We start from the raw sequence: 16339 nt of genomic DNA, 5'->3' as shown, positions 1-16339 counted from the left end.
GGGGGGGGGGGGGGGGGGGGGGGGGGGAGTACATTTGGATAACATAAAGAAAGTTGACAAACCTACCTTTCTGCTTTTTTGTGGCTGAGTTCATGATGATAAAGTCATGTGGCGGGATCTCTCAGAAGAGTGCAGCCTCACTAAACTCACGCGAACACCGAGGGGAACAGCAGCTCACAGATTTCTGACACATTTCCGGACTGTGAGCTCCACCTACAAAGAGATACCCCGCCCAGCTTCTTCTTTGCAACCAAAATAGGGACTTTGAGCTGTGAGGAGGAGCAGGATGCAGGTTTCACGGTGGATGTAAATCTCAAGAATGATGTGCACAATCAAAATGTTTTGCTCAAAGTCATCCAGGATTTTTTTAAAGAAATTAAATCAGTCTTAATAAAAAGTAGTAACTTAAGCTGTCAAGTAAGCTACAATAGGCTATTTAATTGTGGAGTAGACGTATAAAGTGGAGAATACATTTGCATACGTAGAGTAGACGTGTAATGTAGGGAGTCCAGTAAAGTAAACCTGTGTGGTCTTTGAGAGTGCGTGTGCATGCCCCAGCAGCTGCAACGCACAGGATGTAATTCATATGTATGGAAGCCCTAAGCGGCCATCGATTCAAAAGTTTTTTTGACTCCATTTTCCCGAGATAACGAATGTTGTTTTCCCATGATAACCAGGGGTGGAGTGGTAATCTCGCATACTGGGCCAACATATCTTTGGGGCAGGTGTAATGTAAATTATTTATTTATATAGCTATTTATAAAGCACAGACAGTCGGACATTGGGTAATTTTCTATACTGACATCAGGCTGGCCCAATCACATCTCCCAGCCCCCACCGCACATTTAGTATCAATAAACATTAACACATGTGAAAATCAAAACACAATGCTAAAATTATTTATTTTTGTTCATGAAGTCACCTGTCAGGAAAAACACAACAACTGTGGATATGTAACAGTGGGTAAATCATGATCTTTTACCTGATTTTTATTTTATTCATTTCATCAGTGCGTTGTCTGTCACATCTGTCTGCGCAAGGCATGTGTCAGATCTCTCTGCCGCGGCTGCCTGAACTTTCCCTGTCCTCGCGACTATAACTTTTGTGTCATAACCACAATGACACAATGTAGGCTACAGATAACCTGCAATCCCTGCTGGAGCCTGAGAACTAAACAACGATCAGTATTTAATGATTACTTAGGCTATGATCAAAATTCATGTTAAGTCTAATTTTTGGGGCAAACCGGACAGGAGTCGGGACAACTGCTTGTACTGTCTCGAATTTTTCGGGATTGTGGTCACCCTAGCCCCTTTGCTATTCTGAATTGTCACCTGCCACCTGAATTTTGTGCTTCCTTTTATAAACATAAAGACTTTTCCACTATAAATTGGTGCAGAAATTGTCTCCAGAATGCAGGCAATTAAGGGTTTAATGCTCAAAATCTTATGGGGGAGGACCCCCAAACCCCCAATTGAATATTTAATTAATTAATTAATTCTTTTTAAATTAATATTTTTTCTAAATAGTAGGACTATTAAAATGTATTCTTGTCTTGTCATGGCCACCAATCTTGTGCAATGTCACGTCTCAGTGTTCCGTCATACCCCTAATCTGATCCCCTAAATGGAAGGATGGTGTATATTTGAAGGGTGCCGACCAATTTTGGTGGGCCGCCTCGGCAAAAATTTTTTTTTGTCCTAGTCCAGTCCTGGTGATAACAGGATAATTTTCTTGTGATTGAGATAACTAAACAGTAGTTTAACACAGGGGTTGTCACAGTCTCTATGTGACCAGTATACTTGTTAGTGTTTTTGTGTTTTCTTCTGCTGTGTTTCTCTGGTGTGTGGTGTGGACTCTCTCAGGCAACTGCCTCTCCGGCACAGCTGCTGACAATCGGCTTATTTAGCTCCTGCTGAAATACTCTGAGCTCCTGACAGTCAGCACCAGATTGTAGTACTCACTTCAGTGGTAACAAACTTACAGCCAACTTTCTAGTGACTTCTAGCGAACCTCTTGTAACGCGTTTTCTCCTTTTTGCTTCAGTGCCTGGGATTCTTGTCTGCCACACCACCTGCCACGCCAAGCCACCAGCAACAGGACCTTTTTGTTCAGCCACGCTCTCACCAACTCCGTCAATCAGCTCTCACTCTCCACCACAACTCCACTAAAACCCCCTGTGTAATTATTAAAATCCTTTTGTGAGCTTCACTCTGCAAGTATGTCTGCTCTTGAGTCCGAACCCACATTAAACATAACGGGGGTCAGCAGGAATGTTTCTAAATGGTAATTTCAGTGAGGTTTTCTGTTTCAATGGTTAGCTCAGTTGGTAGAGCACAGGACTTAATTTTAGGGTTGTGTGCTTGATCCTAAAGGAAGATCAGATTTTTTTCATGATCTTCAACAAAGTTCTTATGAAAAGACTGTTTCATATGCTCACAATAAAGCACATGCTGGACTGTGAGCATCTCAGCGATGGTCCACATCCATCATTCCCAGGCAGGAAATTCCTGCGCTTCTCTTTCAGGGGAATCCAATTAACGCTACACATTTCTTGACTGCTATTCCGGAACCTTTGAAATAGATGGCTACCACAAGAGAAGAGACTCTGCTTTAAATTTTTTGTTTATTTATTTTAACACACACACACACTTTACTGTGTCATTTACTTAGTTTATTTAAATTAAAATTTTATATATTTAAATTAATTTTTTTTTACGTTACTATTACTTAGTTTAATTTTAAAATTATTTTTACACACACGTTTACTATTTTATTTACTCTAATTTAATGTATTATTTTCATTTTCTAACACACTTATTGTTGTACTTATTTACTGTTTTAAATTTATTTTTACAGAATTTTATGTATTTTTTTTATTTTATTTTGTATTAACACATACAAACAACTTTTGCTGTTTTATTTCGTTATCTAATGAAATGTATGAAATTAATTGTCTTTATGTATAGCTTTGGCAATATTGTTGCTATACATTCATGCCAATAAAGCTAATTTGAATTTGAAATAGCCGTAGATAAATGTGACTGGATTCCCCTGAATCTCTTCATAACAACTTTGTTGAAGAAGATAATAAACACACAAAAGATAAAAAAAAAACAAGTCCTTGAGAGCAGGAGTCAAACCTTCCTTTGATTATAAGTCCTGTGCTCTACCAACTGAGTAGTGATACTGAAAAATTATCGGAAATTATCCTAAAGAAATGCACCTGCCAACAACACCTGTATTCAGCTATGGTTTGTCGTCTCAAGATCACGAAAAAATTATCCCGTTATCACGGGACAACATTCGTTATCTCGAAATCACTAGAAAATTATCCTGTTATTACCTCAAACTATTTAAGTAGAGGTAATAATATTTGAGTAAATCTAAAATATAATACATTTTAAAAAATTTTCAAAACGTACTGATTACTGCATACTAAATTACATTTATTCACTGATGCTTATTAAAATTAAATTCCACTTATTCTTTACTCAATAAATGTAACTGTGCACAACTTATTCTCTGAGGGAAATCCATTAAAAAAATAAATAAATAAATACTAACTCAACAAAATTACTACTAGTAAACTTAAAATTTACAAAATGCCCATTTTCAGATAGTGGTCCTCAAAAATACAAATACAACTCAATTCCTGTTCTCTTTATTAGTATCATCTTCTCACAACATCTTCCGTCATTTCTACATTTAACAGACACAAAATAAGGCACATCTTGACTGCTTGATCAGATAATTAACCAGCAACAATTTTGATAATCAATTTGATTATTCTTTTTTGCAATAATGTTGAACATTCTCTATTTCAAGATTCTTCATGAGATTATTTTTGGTGTTAAGTGATAATAACTTGAATCTTGAACTAAATAAAATTTCCTTTAACTACTTACTTTACTGTGTTTTGTGGAAAAGGTGACTATGCATAATTTTATTCCATCAGCAGCACTTTCACTTAAATAACATAAAAGGGAGCTTTAAATGTGTAGTTTTATGGAATCATAAGTAAATAAAGATTTTTTTTAAATAAGAAGTTCTACACTATACAAATTGTTAAGTCAGGTAGACGAGGTAATGGAACAATATCAGGGTTTCTGCAGGTTTCACCTGGTCAAATTTAAGACTTTAAGACCATTATGAATGAAATTTAAGACCTATATCACGACTTAAAAAAAGAAACGCACAAAGGAAATGCAGTCACAAAATTACTTGCAGAGTAAATCAATGTGTTCAAATTAGGGTTGAGTGATGTCAACAATGAAACAACGGGATGGACGATGACATTGATAAGTTACGTAACTAACAAGCTGGCATGTGGTGCACCTGCTGACGTGAAAAATGGATCACTGGTGGGGAAAAAACCCCCAAAAAACAAAACAACTTCTGTGTCTTTTCAGTGATATTTATAAAACATAACCTACTGCTGATGGATAAACTCAGGGGAGCAGACAGGGAGACAGAGAGAAGCAGGGAAAGCCGGTGTGTTTGCAGTGAGAGACCAGAGGTCAAGGTGTGTGTGTGTTTGTGATTGAGTGCAGGGAAAAGTTGAGGCAGGTGCAATGCAGGTACATTTACAAATGATAATAGAAATAATGTCCACGGGGATTAAAACTTGCTTTCACAGGACAGTATAATTTAAAAAATTAAGGTGGTATGTTTGTGTGGGGGACTAAGGGTCCTCCCCCAAGAAAATTATGTTTTCTAATAAAGAAATATACAATTCCACATAATTTTGGAACATTGTTATTACCACATCTTTGAATAATAACTAGGTAAATCTAGAGAAGATTTTGAAAATCTTCAAAAATAATACAATAAACTACACCCAAAATCTAAACTTGCTAAATAAGGCTACTGGGGTTGAATTCTAACCATTAGATCTGGGAAAATTTATTTGGTTAGTTTTGATACTCTCCACAATGATTTTATATTCACTGCACAGCACCAAGCCGCTTTGAGCCTCACCACCTTATAATGGCAGGAAAACACATGACCTCAGAATCATTACAGATAGGATTATTCATGTTTGCCTTTTGTATCTTAATTTACTGCTTTATACATTTGTAGAAATTAACATAAATAAGCAACATGAGAACCACATCCCTTCTTTATTATTACAAGCATTTCATTTGTACATCAAAATCCAAGAGAATAATTTCCTCATTAGCTTAAAAGGACTAACGTTAGTTTGCATCCCTAATTTGCTTCAACTTCTCCGTGGTCAACATCGTGCTTTCTTTTAATTTAATTATCAAGATGTACAGTAGAGGACAGAACTTTAACCTGACTACTTAATGCTGATCTTTTCCACCGTCACTTTCTGCTGCTCTCTCTCACATTCGCTCATCATTAGAAGAATGAGGAGAGGGAGGCAGCCATGCGTTGAGTGTTACTGTTGCTTACTGATAATCATTAATGATCGTGTGAAATTTTAATAGTGGCGCTCATTCATTAAGCAGCGACAGTAAACTTCAAATACGTTGCTAGAGACTGGTTTTAAGCCCTAACATCTGTTTTTCCATCCAAGAACCGATAAGGTTGCACTTCCCCATAACTGAAGAATAAATCAGTCTTATCTCTGTGGTACAATCCGAAAAAGACTTGCGGCAATAACACAAAAGCTGCCTGTTAGTCTTTGTAATCATAATACAGCGAATTATATTTGGACCCATTTGGACTAGCAACAGAAAGAACTACACCAACATGGGAGGAAAAAAACATTGAGTGCTGAGGGGGCATTTTAATGAGCATTAGAGGTAGCGTTACATGGACGTTGGAAAATAAATACCCATTTAGAATTATTTACGTAATACCTAGAACACAAACTTCACAAACTGCAGGACATCTACCTGACAGCTACTGTTATCAGAGCAGCTCCTTTAATCTCAGAGTGTTTGACTGTCCGAGTGACAGAAAGTGATGGTGAATCTCAGAGGAGCAAATATTCTGGCAGTAAAAGTACGGTGTCGGTGTGTCAGGTAATAAATGCTTCAGCTTCTCCAGACCAACAAAAGTCTGTTCCCAAACAGCGGGAGAAGTGAGGCAGGTTAACAAACATCTCCCCTTCAGACTGGAAGCTGAGCAGGAAGCTAACAGAACATCTTTTAGTTCAATTTATAGAAAGTAACAAGCAGCTGTATTTTATTTTGTATTCCAGCCTACCTGTCCAGCTGAGAGAAAAGAGCTGTTCAGCTCCGTCCTGAACACAGACTAATTATCCATATTTGGGTCACACCTAGGGACCATAATTTACTAAATGAACATCATGCCGTGTTGAAGAACACTTGAAACTAGCGACTGAGACCATAAACTCATTAGGAAGGTGTTTACTGAGGTAATAAATCAGCTGAGAAGTAGCCACATTTTCTCATAGACTTCTATACGATCCAATGCAGGCTGGAGGCTTCACTTTTCAAGCCTGGGAGGTTCCTTCTTGGTGAAGACACAAAACTGCTTCCTGGTTTCACAAATCAGACAAATTTTCCGTTGTAATTTTGAAATGGACCAATCAAAGAACAAGACGCAGATTCAGGTTGTCCTCACACAGAGGAGCAGGTGGAGGCGCTCTCATCCTCGTTGTTGGTGGGATGAGCCACTCCTTTCCATGAACGAGGCGAGGAGGCCGGAGCCTTACGGCGGGACTTGGGAGGCTTGGTCTGGGAATCCTCGTACTCCTCCGCCCGGGCTAACAGGTTGCTGAACCTGCAGAAGGAGGAAGTGATATCATCAGCCGCCGCAGTGATGTCAGTGATGTGTGTGTGTGAGTGCGCGCGTACCTCATCTTGTGGACCTCGTCACAGCTGGCCTGAACGGCCAGTTCAGAAGTGCTTTCAGGAGTTTGTACATGAGTGTTTGTAAAATGGGGAATTAACCTCAGGTCTCTCACACCAAAGGCATGTGTCTTATCTACTTCAGTGTTTCCCACAGGATTTTATGAAACTATGGTGGGCATGCACCCCCGGACCGCCAGAGAGTGTCCGAATAATCAGCTGAGAAGTAATAATCAGCTGAGAAGTAATAATCAGCTGAGAAGTAGCAACATTTTACCATTGTTTCTAATGGAACCGGACTTCTTTTGGAAACCAGTAGACTCACGCCCTGCTGGCCGTTAGAGAGAATGCAGTTTTAAGTTCCGTCTGCAAGGTTTCACTTTTCAGACCCAGAGGTTGCCGCTGAGATTAGAGAAATAACATTTGACAACCAATCGTCACATAACTACAAATCTGGATTGGACATCGGTGCATGCCATGAGCTGCAAAGCAACTGCAGGATGTTTTTAAATACTGTTTTTGCACTGGCCAGTGAATTGGTAGTTCAGCTGTTACTTCTTACTGGCCCCGGGCCATCATTATTGTCGAGCCCTGAATATCCATATACTTCATTCTGCTCAACTTAGACCTATCGTTCTCTTTAGTGGGCACATGCCTGTGCCCTCTAGGGTGCCAGCCATGTTCTGATGTCTGTTTCTTCTTTGTTACACCTTGGGTACGCATACTACTTATTTTCTAAAAGTACGCCATGTTCAAAGACGATGCTACTAACATAACAACACACAGAATCATAGTCCAGGTCTTGGGAGGTTTGGGAAACATTTTTTCAGGAAAGGAGAAGAGTGCATTTGTCCCTGTTCCTTCGTTGGGTTGGTATTCAGTTTTCAATATTGGGATGTGGAAATTTGCACAAGCACCTACAGTTCTGTCCCGCACAACGCTGCACACACACCAGCTTGCACCGCCCTTTTCAGTTTCTCTCTTGCTGTATCGTACAGTGACAGACACATACAGGCTGCTACCTGTCCCCTTTCAACTTTCATTGTCAGCCGTATGTTTTACTGCCCAAAAAACACAGCTCGCGTTTTGAACTTTTTCACTCACGATTCTGTGGTAATAACCGCAGGTGAGCTGCTTGTGGAGAAGGCCTATAGTACATCTCTCTCTGTTTGTGTCTCTGCAACTGTCAGTAGACCGTATGGCGACCAATCATGGATGGAGTTGTTCTCTTGGATAGATAGAAAAATAAAAAAGTCATGTTCAGCACATAAAATCTGAGCGAAATAGAGGATTTTCTATCTTGGGTTGTGTTCAGGGCAGCCCAAGAACTGAAAAATAAGCTTGTAAATGGCTTTTAAAGTGATCATGTACCAGAAAACTTACAAAAATAAATGCAGATGAGAAATGACAATTGAAAGTAGATGGCTCCATCCTCCTAGTCATCACAAGACAATATCATAATCAAATTTCACTATTATAGTACAGAGATACCAATCTGTATTGACCATTATGTGATCACCACTGTTACTACGGCAAAGGTAATCTTAAACTCACCTGAAGGTCATAAATCCTGAGGATCTCTACAGGGCCTCTGCTCAGTTGTGGCATGCATCTCTCAAGCTCGCAGTTCAATTGGTTGCATAGGTTCAACATTTGTAAAGCGATGAACTCAGCACCTGCAAACACAAATGTATGCAGATTAATGGTTTCCAACTTGGGCCATGATAGAAAAACATAATGCATCAATTACTTGTTTTAAGCAGGATGGCTGGCTATATGGCAAAAAGAATATAGTTTTTACATGAGAAATGGACATGGACCACTGCATTGACAAGAAAAGAAAATGCAGGGTCATCCAGCAAATTTCTTTAACCTAACTTAACCCTGTTTTGCTGCATCAAAATGAAAGAGTATGTGGCTAAGAATTCAGTTGGCCAATCAAATATATTTTATACTAAATTAATTGTATATTTCATCATTTAGCTTCTATCTGAAGCAACATTCCCACACCAACACAGACCCTTATTTTTTTTCTCAACAGCGCCAAACATTCAGCCATGCATCAACACTATTTCAGGATACATCTTACCAAAATGTTTATGAAGCTCGAGGAAACTCAGCGCTCATGTACACTATCTATTAAAACAGATTACAACAGATATAAGTTAACACTGTGTGTGTGTGTGTGAACTGAATGAAAATAAATGTAACCAGTAGAAGCATCAATACCAATGAATGTTATGACCTATGCCTGTACGGTCAATTCAAAATACAGAGAATATAGTGAATTATTGTTACCCAAAACACACAGCTCGAGCCAGTTGAGTTGGGATGTGGATGGAGGGCACGACGTCGTTGCAGGGCTCCGGGATAGGCTTACAGTGGCTGGCGTGGACCCAGGTATCCCCTGTCCCATGACTTTCACTGCGGTTCCAGTAATCCATAGCCCTTGGAAAAGGCCCCGACACCACCAAATAAAGGAAAACCTGTGGCCCTTGATGAGTACCCACGTCCTTTGCTCCAAGTGAGGAAGAGTAGCTGTGGCTACAAAGGACAGCTGTGAAGACAATATCGCTTGCGGATATGGGAAAAACAATTTCTTGCTTCACCAAAATATTTTGTCATACAGTCATACTGTAACCATTTTACAGCACCAGCACTCAAAAAAAAAAAAAATAAATTGCTGATGCCATTAACCAGGAAGGAAAACATAGATGGATTTCAGTTATTAGGCTTTTTAGGGCTCTGGCCTCCTGTTTATGGAAAACTTTAACTTAATTTTTTTCACATGGTGTTAGTGCAATTTACCATAATATCACGTCTGGACCTGTAGGAAAGATTACCACAGCATGACATTTTGAGTTTGTCCGCAGTTGTTTTCCTTCCACAATCTCTCTGAGACAGCTCTGGCTAGACAGTAGCATGTTCTAAACCGGTCTCACCCTCTCTGAATGAGTCTTAATCTTGGAGCTCATAGTGTCCAATAACACCGCGTCCAAAAACACAGACAGTTTACCTGATACCAGATACAACCTCATACTTTAAGATGTTAGCGTTAACCCTTGTAAATCATCCATCCGTACCGTAGGCAATATCAAACAGTTAAAGCATTATTAAAAATGTTATTCACGAATGTCATTGAAATCTGTTAGTTCAGCAACCTTCATTCAGTCTTTATTCAACCTCCCCCCTTTTGCCCACATGGTCCCTTGGGACACACCTGAGCCTTCTGGACCATGTTTTGAAAGGGTTAAACAATAACATTCAACAACCTGGAATGAGCTGGCAGCATCCGTTCTGGCTTCTCCTGTGGGAATCTGTTAGTGTGCATTTTATCATTAAAGGGCAGCAAATGGGTGCATCTAGTTCAGTGTAAAATAAGCAACAGGACAACAAAGCACCAGGCTTCTGGTTTCCCCCCCAAGATGTAGTGTCAGAACAAGGTCAGGTAACTGTCTTCTGGTCAACCACCTAGGTAAGAACACAGGTCAAAGGTCAGGTCTTGGTAGTCCCCAAGTATGGCGGACTGTGGAGAGCTTTTTCAGCCAGTGAGGCTCTGTCATGTCAGTGTCGTCAGTTTTGAGTCGGTCAAGTGCACTGTTTTTCACCATGAATCATGGGAGAGAGATTCACCTCGCTTTTAACCTTTGTTAATTATTAGGATCCTCTGTCTACAAAATCGTCATCACCTCTTTATGGTGATAGGTTTTGGAATAGATGGAAAAGGCTTGTACGCTGTGGGAGGGAGAGATGGACTCTCACTGTGATCACATGTCCCAGGTTTATCCTGTATGTTCCAATTGCAATTGAGACAGACTAGCCTTGTGTTTGGCCATTGTGAGCTAACATCTTTAGACAACAATGGTCATCTCAGCATGCTTCTTGTGATGGACTGCAGAACAAAACCGACCAGTCGCATGGTTAATGTAAAATTTTTACCAGGCCAGAGAAATGTGTGGCATTTGATGTAATCAATAACAGGTTTGTGTAAAAATTTGAGACCTAGTGCTCGTGGATGCACTGCTCCATTTACTGCTAGTTGGTCTATAATACTCTACCACTCTGTGCTCTGTTGGTAGGCCTTCCCCACAGTTTTCCCTTTGATGGAAAATTGTGAGATTGGGTAGGCGAGTCATCACAGGGGATGGTTACTCCAGCCTATAACAGAGAACTCAAAACGTATTAACAAACAATCAAGCATGTTTAATACCTTTAAGCGCTTCTTGTTTCCAAATCAAACTTGACTTTGTGAAACCTATATCTATAAACTCTCATTCAGTTAAAACCTCAGACATGAGGTCACTGTTGAATCAATGCACACCCATGGTGTATGGTAAAGATGTTATTGGAACTAGTTCACCAGTACTCAGAACCACAGCAATGTGTGTCAAAACAGACTTGTTTACATCACCACCCTTGCTGTCCCGGTTCTCGGGCCCCACCACCGGGCACTCGTCAGTCAGCCGACTCCGGGTAAGAACCCTTCTCCCCCATTCCTTCCAGCTACAAATCACTTGATTTACCCATGTCACTATACCCTTTGAAACAGCTCAAATTAGGAAAAAGAGACAGAAACAACACAACAGCAGCAGCTCCATGCGTCCACATAATATTTTGCAATAAATAGAAAAACAGACCTTTTTCTCTGTCTCTCTCTCTTTAACTGTCCCTAAATTATATGTCCATAATTTATCTATAATCTCATCCGTCCACCTGAACTGTGTAGACTATTGTGCAGTGGAATCAATTCGAAAGTCTGTGTGCATGTGTGTGTGTGTTTGCCTTAGAGGTCACCCTCTCTTCCCATTCCCAGTGCTCTGATTACCGAAGTGAGTGTTTTGTCATGTTTCATTAAAATCTGAATATCACACACCACATAGTACCATATATACACAACATCTGCCCCTCTTCTTGGGCGGTTTTAAACAAACAATGTAGCAATGATGTCACCTGCAAGGTTTTGACCTAATTACAGTTACTCTGATAATTCCCAACCCCTTTGTGCTCAGTATTCATTACAAACAAAGGATGTTCAAGTTTAGTATTACTTACTAAGATCTCAATGATATTCATTTTAGTTTCAATGTGTTTGAGATTTTTAGTTTATCTGTGAGAGGTTGTAACTCACCCAGTGTGTTTTTGGCTGGATCCTGTCACTAGGGTCCGTCCTGCCCCCTCCAGCTCAGTCTATTTGTTTTCTTTTCTTTTTCTTGCCGGTCTGTTTTAGAAATTGTGCAACATTTCTTTTCCAATGTCGACTTTTGCCCTTTGCTTTGCCCTCTCCTTCTGAACTGTCAATTTCTTCATACCAGGATGGCTTGATACAGCACCAATCATTTTCTTTTGACAGTTGTCTTCATGTTGATCTTTGATCTTGATCTGTATGTTAAGCATGTTTTTTCGTGCGGTCTGTCTTCAATGATGTGACGTGCTGTGACGTACAACTCTTCCTTACTCCAGCAGCAGTTTATGGACTAATCAAACTCAGAACGTTTAGGGTCTCATTGCGTCTCGTTTTAGACCGCTGTAGTTCTAAGGTAATGGTCATGTGGACTAGGAGAGTCCTACATGATTCGGTCTTGCTGTCCAGCTGCTGGCCTGCATCATGCGAGCAGAACTTAGTCCAATGGTAATTCTGGACTGTGCATTGTCATTTTTACTCAGCATACTTCAAACTGCTTTCCTACTTGTCTGGCTAGAGTGACGTATGATGATAATGATGGTAATTAAGAAAGGAACATTTTATTCTTATCTTTATGCTGATCTTGAGAAGTCCAGCTTGATTTGATTTTCTCATCGCTGTGTTTATCTCAGTCATTGTGGCCCATATTCTTTGACAACCTTATCCAAATTGCTCCAGCTGTGTCTGTGGAGCTGTCGAAGGTTTCAGTCACGCTGGTCACATGAGCCATGGCTTCAACAATGTCCTATTTTTTCCTGGCATTTCTTTCTCTGGGAATCTGGAGGGAGAGCCAATGTGTCTTTATTGGACTTTTCGCAGCGGAGGAGCGGAGTCCAGGACTGGATCAGTCAGAATGGATTCCGTGACTTGTGTACCTCGGTTAAAGAAGATATAATCAGTTGATCAGTCATCAATGGGCTAATCAGTTTAATCAGATCCTTAATGAATCTATTCTAATTTTCAGTTCTGAGCTTTCCTTGTCCTCAGTTCTTGTCTTACCCATCTGAATTGCAGTTTGTTTACTTTTCTTTCCTCTGGACAGGGCTGCATGCTCTATTGCATTTCTGCTCTCCTTTCTCTCCAAATGTCTTTAGCTGGTTCAATAGTTTTAGACTAAAGCTTCCATTTTGCAGGAAACCCATTTCAACCAGCTTATCAAATTGTTCCATTAATGTCTAATATTTTAGTCATCAATTTCATAACTGGTGAAGGTAATCTGGGAGTGGATTCAGACTCAGTCCTCACTTTACTCTGACACTTGCCATAGTCTACTCTCTCCAGCTAGTCTGTAGTCTGGTCCATAGAAATATTTGGGTCCACTGAGTTCGGTTAAGTCTGAGGCTACGCGCTGCAAACCTAACTTATCAGCTGGAAACCCCAAAAACCCCCAGACACCACAGAGAAAACCCGGACACGTCTGTCCGAGCCCCTAAACCAGTCCCACTCTCCACCTACTCATTCAGTTTACAAGCAGACAGAGGGGTCCTGCAAATCATTCAGGCGCGAGATATAAGACCACTTCCTTCACTCTGTTCAATCTCACTCCCTTAATTTTTAACAAATTATCTGCTCATTTCTCACCGTGTAAGTTCTTTTCCTTTTCTTTCTGGAACGGAGATCAGGGCTCCGCTGAACACAGCTTCTCCCTGCAGGGAGGATTTTCCAAAAATAAGCCAGCTTCTGTCCTTCAACGGAGTCCAAAATCCCTCGTCCGTCCCATCTGGGGTGCCAAATTGTTGTGGAAATTATATTCCTAGTGAGGGGTTGAGCAAATAATTGAGTTACAACCAACCGATGTCTTTGAAGAATTTATTTAACAAAAGAGAATAAACGGAGAAGTACTGAAACACATATACAGCTGGTCCACAGACCTGCCGCCTAGGGCGGCTTCGGGCGTCTGGCCCCCGAGCAAAGGGATGCATCATCATTTACACTGTCTAGGTTTCTATGTTTTGGGGAACAGAGATCCTCTCTCAGCCTTGAATGAACATTCCAGGAGAGGAGAGGAACAACAAGAGGGGGAAAACACCAAAACAATCTCACAGCTCTGACCGAAACCCTAGTAAATGTGGACAGACTAACATAAGGAGTACAGGAGAGGAAAGGTTAAGGATAAAAACACAACACATATATCTATAAAGTTAAAGAGAATAGTAATAATAATGATAATATTAAAAGATCATACATAAAAGATTAAATGTAAGAAGACACAATTTTCTGCCATTACAGCAGTCATGTTAGCTAGTTAAATTAATCTTGCCTCGGTAATGCTTGTATGTTGATCTACCAAATGTGCTGTCTACCAAATGAGTTAACGTTAAATGTAAAATTGACAGTTTTGTCTCAGTAATATGTTAAAGAAACATTGCTATAGGTGGTGGTCTTGATAAACTGTTGCGTTTCTTTTAGGGATGGGTATTAAATGGTTCTTTTATCTCTGCTTCTTAAGTTTGTGTATTTCACTTATATAATAAATGCATTTAGTCACTTAACTCATGCTTTTATCCAAAGCGATTTACAATTGCTATATATGTTAAAGGTGGCACGCCTTTGGAACAACTAGGAGTTAAGTGTCTTGCTCAGGGACACATTGATGGCTGTGTCACAGTTGAAATCGAACGCAGGTCTCTCACACCAAAGGCATGTGTCTTATCCACTGCTCCACAACCAATAAGTATGCTCATTACTGTATGTAGACTTATTTTGCAAGTCTTTTGGGTGTAGTTTATTCAAAATCTTACTTTACTTACCACAGATGTGGTAATAACAATGTTCCAAAATTAGGTGGAATTGCATTTTTCTTTATTGAAAAATGTTTACATTTTACACCCTGCGACAGCACATTTTAACCCCTTACGGACATTATTTTTATTATTTCTAAATGTACCTACTTTGCACCTTTACCTCTGGTCTCTCACTGCAGACACACTGGCTTTCCCCGCCTCTCTGTCACCCCCTGTCTGTTCCCCTGGGTTTCTCCATAAGCAGTAGGTTATGTTTTATAAAGTTGCAGAAAAGACACAGAACTCGTAATTTTTCTAGATATTTTCACCTGTGATGCTTTTTCACCACAGCAGGTGCACCGCATGCCAGCTTGTTTATTACGTAGCCTATCAATGTTATCCTCCATCCCAGTGATTCATTGTTGACACCGTCTAATGCCAGAGTGTGAGCGTGTTCTCTAAATTAAATGGAGTTTGGTACAAACAGTCGGTGACAACTCGGGGCTAGTTGGTGAACTTTTTTAACTGGCGAGCTAACTAACGGCTAACATGCTAACGTCAGTTTGGCTAGTGCTAAGTAGGGATGGGGATCGAGACCCAGTTCTAAAATTTCTCAAAACCCGAAAATCAATAAGGTCCGAGCTTATCAATACTGCTATCGAGACTAGTGTGTCCTATAATGTAACGTTATATGTACACGATGGATAAGAAAGCTAATGTTTCTAATGATTGCACTGAATCGGGGTACTAAATGGGCCCAGGACTGTTTATCATCAGGCTGCAGCCTCTGCTGCTCTCTGTCAGCTCCTACACACACACACAGACAGATGCTGCACCGTTGCGGTGGTGACAGGGAAGTTAAGTTCGTTACAAACTACTCGCGTTGTCGACCCCTACGCTCGTTAGGCCTACAGTAAGTACATGCAATAAAATCTTCTCGAGTAAAAAGACAATATTTTATCAATACACCTGTCTATAAGGTAAATCATCCTGTAGGCTATGTTGTTTACCAGCACAGCTGACGTTAATGTTAACTTGGCAATTACCCAAATGTTAAAAACAAGCTGAAATAGAAAACTGTCTGTCTGCAGCCTTAAAATTCGGCACATTGTTGTAAACTCAGCTGCTGGCTGAGACAAACCAGCCGCTCCTCCTTCTACCAGGTAACGTTACCTGCAGGCAGTGAATAACAGCAGAGGGGAGGAGGAATGATACAGACTGAGTTTTTATTCTTTCTAAACGTCATTCAGTATTATGATGTAAACATTAATGATGCTGCTCTAGAAACAGCATTTAGCTGTAATTAAAATATTAAATTCTAATCCTATAAATAAATCAACCAGGCAGTTAATATGCACACTTAAATATATGCTGATTTATTGCAAGCTATACGTCATCTCAATATATAACAATATAATAGCACATTGAATATTTTCCTCATACCGTGCAGGCCTACCTCATGCCCATTGAGTCTGGTCTTACCAAATTAGTGATGTGTCCGTCCGTATCGAGGCTTCGAAGCGTCTGTCGAGTAATACAGGATGATTTTTGTGAAGCGCGTGTCTAGGCTTGTGTTGATGACGTATGTGGTGACGTTCGAAGCCTCGCGAGCCGGCCGTACGTGACCGATTCAGGAGATGGTTTGCAGG

The 16339-nt window shown here is 40.1% G+C and overlaps 1 protein-coding gene and 1 long non-coding RNA gene across 6 annotated transcripts in view; both read right to left on the bottom strand.

The window, feature by feature from the left end:
- The window catches only part of LOC123984201 (inositol 1,4,5-trisphosphate receptor interacting protein), a 5853-nt gene extending 5339 nt beyond the window's left edge, over nt 1-514 (bottom strand). The window contains exon 1 of the mRNA XM_046070966.1: nt 67-514. The gene's annotated coding sequence lies outside the window, so the exon portion shown is untranslated. The remainder of the gene's footprint in view (nt 1-66) is intronic.
- A 4585-nt stretch (nt 515-5099) lies between these two features.
- LOC123984208 lies at nt 5100-16247 on the bottom strand. 5 transcript variants are annotated; one of them, XR_006828395.1, is made up of 8 exons: nt 14859-15446; nt 11914-13720; nt 9084-9329; nt 8875-8921; nt 8340-8461; nt 8169-8220; nt 7890-8013; nt 5100-6717 (listed from the first exon to the last, which is right to left on the bottom strand). It is a non-coding gene; the product is annotated as an uncharacterized LOC123984208 (long non-coding RNA). The 5 variants fall into 5 exon arrangements; XR_006828394.1 differs by lacking the exons at nt 7890-8013; nt 8169-8220 and having other exon boundaries at nt 11914-12842; nt 13549-13720; XR_006828393.1 differs by lacking the exons at nt 7890-8013; nt 8169-8220; nt 14859-15446 and adding an exon at nt 16173-16247.
- Between the last annotated feature and the right edge of the window lie 92 nt (nt 16248-16339).

The sequence above is a fragment of the Micropterus dolomieu genome, linkage group LG15 (genome assembly GCF_021292245.1).
Source record: "Micropterus dolomieu isolate WLL.071019.BEF.003 ecotype Adirondacks linkage group LG15, ASM2129224v1, whole genome shotgun sequence".
Lineage (NCBI taxonomy): Eukaryota > Metazoa > Chordata > Actinopteri > Centrarchiformes > Centrarchidae > Micropterus > Micropterus dolomieu.
This window is presented reverse-complemented; position numbering and strand designations above follow the sequence as displayed.